Genomic DNA, 4,137 nt, shown 5'->3' on the forward strand with positions numbered 1-4,137 from the left:
AGAAATTCATCCATTTCTTTTAGATTTCCTAGGTTGGAGTATTAGATTTTCAAAATATTTTCTAGTTATCTTCTCAATTTCATTGGTATTTGTTATACTATCCCCCTTTTCATCTCTCTTTTTTAAATTTGGGTCTTCTCTCCTTTTGACTAGTTTGACTAAAGGCTTGTCAGTCTTGTTTATCTTTTGATAGAACTGACTTTTTCATTGGTTCATTTCATTGCTCTTTTGGTCTCCTTTTCATTAATTTCTGCCCTACTTTTTATTATTTCTTTTTATCCACTGACTTGGGGATTGGCTTGTTACTGTTTTTCTAGGAGAGAGATGCATTATTTCTAGTGTGGGCGCTCATGGCTATAAACTGCTCTGAAGCTTGCCTGTGCTTTGTCCCACAGTTTCTGTGAGGTTGTGGCTATATTTTCACCTGAATCTAGGAATGTTTAGTTTGCTTTTCATTAGAAAAAGCAAATTAAAATGACCCACTAATCTGTCCAAAGTGTGTTGTTCAATCTCCATGTGTTTGAATAGTTTTTGTAATTTTCTTTACTGTTGATTTCTAGTTTTGTTCCATTATTTGTTAAGATACAGACATTATTGCAGTTTTTTTGGTATTAAGACTTGCTTTATGGGCTAAAATATGATCAGTTTTGGAGAAAGTTCTATGGGCTGCTGAGAAAAATGCCCCCAGGCAAAACAGAAGACCCTATATGAAAAATAAAGCAAACAAAGGGGAGGGGGACACTGAGTTCAAACTCTAGTACTGCCAGAAAATACATAAATAAATAAGATAAAAGCTCATGTGGTATATCAAAAGTAGAGCAAAACACTTCTAGTGAGAATAGCACCAAGTGTTTCTTGATTCATGGAGATGGGTGTAGTGGTTTAATTGAATTCAGTAAGAAACTGGCTTAAGGACAAGAGACAATGTATAAAGACTCATCTGGGTGAAGATGTTTCCTAGTGCTTGATACAAGGACTGCAATCTTTTTTTTTTTTTTTTTAGTATTTTTGGAGTAGTAAATAGTAAAGCTCTAGGAGGTAACAATCTATGGGAATCCTTTCTCACCCTATGATTTGATCCTAAATAGTAAGTGTATGCAGGTATAAGACAATAAGTTTAATAAAAGTATGTCCTAAATTAAGATCCTGATCTTTGATGTACTTTAATTTACTTTGATCTAATTATAATGCAGAAGAAAAAGCACATCAAACTTTTCCCTTCAACATATAGTTTCCTAATGTAATAATAGAAAAAGAGATACAAATAAACACATATACAAAACATACAGGAAAGTTAGAAATAAAAAATTATTGCCGGGTGCTGGTGGCTCATGTGTATTTGAAAGGTTGAGATCAGGAGGATTTTGGTCTGAGGCCAGTGCAGGCAAATAGTTCATGAGACCACATCTCCAAAATAATCAGAGCAGAATGGACTAGAGGTGTAGCTCAAGTGATAGAGTGCCTGCTTTGGAAGAAAAAAAAAAAAAGCTAAATGAAGTTACATTCTTAGCTCTCATAACCTTTCTGATTGTGAAACTCAAGAAGACGTAGTAGTTAAAAATTCCAGTAATTACCAATTCATGCTGCTGAAGGGAGTCACAGGCTTTTGTTTGAATATAAAAGTCATTAAAGTCAGTTACTCAGTATTTGAAAATCCATATTGTCCCACTCATGATACTAATTAGAAATGTAAACAGGGCCCTTGTGGGGCCTGTAGTCTTGTGGGAAGGAAGGCCATAGAATGGATCATTACAAATGTGTAGTACCAGAAAGTTGCACAGTAGGTTTAAGAGACCTGATATTGGTCGGGTTGAGGAGTAGGGAAATTTAAGGTAGGCTTTGTAGAGAAATTAAACTTTGAGGCCAAATTTAAAGGATGAGCAGGAATTAGCGCGCCAAGTGGGGCAGGGAGAACATTTCATGCAAAGGGGCAGGCATTAAATGCCCATATTAAGAGCCAGGATGGGGGGTTAAGGCCTGAGACTGGAATATTGGGTGGAAGCCAGATTAAGTAAAACTATATAGGCTCTTGGATTTAGTCCTCCCATCTCTTAATGTAAGCAATGAAACTGCTGTTAGTATAGACATTAGTAAACTAGTAATAACTTTATTATGATTTGCAATTATTAGATGCTTTTGTCTAGTGTTCATTTGTTCCTCAACAATCCTGAGGTCTTTTAAAAAAAATGTAGACTCCACATAGGAAAAAAGTCTGAAGCCTGATTGAGTAACCTGCCTAAAAAATTACATAGTTGATGTGGAAGTGGATCTGAGAGGAGAAAGGAATCTGGATCTGAGAATACCAGATTATGAGCCCCTTATCTATGCAGAAAAGGGCCAGTGCTGGCCCTTTCCTTTTCATGGAAAGAGGTGACATATACAGGGGATTTTTCTAGACAGTATTAGAGAAGAATTTGTTAATTTGTGGTGAGGGGAGAATGCCAGGGGTTTCTGAGGTGGTAGCTCTACTGATAGTATTTTTGCATGCTAAGCAAGGAGGCACAGAAAGAATAGAATTGTCAGTAAGGTTTGCATTAGAGGATGCAGGGATGTGTGTTTTAAGATAGGGAGAGATGGGAATTTTAAATGTTGGAGTGATGGATCCAGGAGAGAGAGAAGATATAAAAAAGGCATGAAGATATAAAAAAGAATGAGGCTTAGAAGCAAGAGGAATACAAGGGAGGAGTGGAAAGACTGGCCTTTTCTGGATGAACTCCACTGGGTCCCTCCCTAGAGATGAAAGAGCACTTGTGGATTGGCTCATTTTAAAATTTCTTGTGTTTCAAAATTTATTTCTTATATCACTATATTTTAAAATTCTTAGTGGATTAAGAAGGAAAGCTGAACTAGTTTTTATTTTAGGGCTATTTAAAATTAATCAGAAAGAGTATTAAATCTTAATAATTTAGTCACACTTTGTGTATTGGTATGGAGGAGGTCATTTCCATGAAAGATATTGTAGATTGCCATTTGCTTTCTCAGTTCTTTTCATCTGATCCCCATTTCATCTTTTCACATCCTCTCTGTACATTAGAATGATCCATATGCTCTTTTAAAAAACTTTTTTTCTGTGGGACTGTGGTTTGAACTCAGGGCTTTGTGCTTGCAAAGCAGGTGCTCTATTACTTGAGCCACATCTCCAGTCCATTTTGCTCTGGTTTTTTTGGAGATGGGGGTCTCATGATCTAATTTGCCCAGGACTCCAACCTCAATCTTCCCAATATCAGCCTCCCATATAGCTAGGATTACAGGTGTGAACCACTGGTGCCCAGCCCATATGCTTTTAATAAATAGTATTGTCTGTGTCCCACTCCAGGTAGTTGGAACAGAGTTTCTGGGGCAAGGGCTAGGACATGGGTATTTTTATAACCACAGTTGAGGTGTTGCTAATATATACCCAAAGTTGAGAACCATGACTTAGTTTTGGTACTTGTAAGATCTGATAGCTTAAGTTTTTGCTCAGTTCAATAGATATTCATTTCTCCAAAAAGCTACTTACAGAAATCGTAATTTAGAACAAAGACTTGTATACAGTATCTTCGATTGTTAATTGGATGTCCTTGCTATTTCATTACTTAGAATTGTATAGTTTTCAGTGTGCTTATTTTCTCCTATATCCAATGTACTTCCCTTGACAAATGGAGCTCTCGTAGCATCTAGCATAATACCATATATTTCACAGTGGATACTCTTTAGAGACTTGGAGCTTTTAACTTTGAAATTCTCCTTTATTTTAGTCCTGAATAGAATTACCTATTCTAAAATAAATCAACAACACATATACTCCAAAATGGTTGGATTCTCCAAAAATCAAGATCATGATCAAAGTAAGAAGATATTTTTAAAAAGCAAGAATTTAGTTCAGTGGTTTTTTTTAAGGCTCTTTTTGGGTAGAATGCTTAAATTTATATAATTGAATCTAAAATAGATATAAAATTTAGAGCTAGCAACTAATCAAAAAGCATAAATGTTTTAGAATGAAGACTCACTATCAATGGTTGTAATAAGGTTACACTATTGTTTGGTGTCTTCTAAATTGTAGCTTCTATTATTGCATAAAATAGAATTGTGTTAGACTTTGGCTAGTGGATGTCACATGGTTCCTGCATATTTATAAATTCTGTGAATAAAAAATAT

The sequence above is a fragment of the Castor canadensis genome, chromosome 3 (assembly GCF_047511655.1).
Source record: "Castor canadensis chromosome 3, mCasCan1.hap1v2, whole genome shotgun sequence".
Lineage (NCBI taxonomy): Eukaryota > Metazoa > Chordata > Mammalia > Rodentia > Castoridae > Castor > Castor canadensis.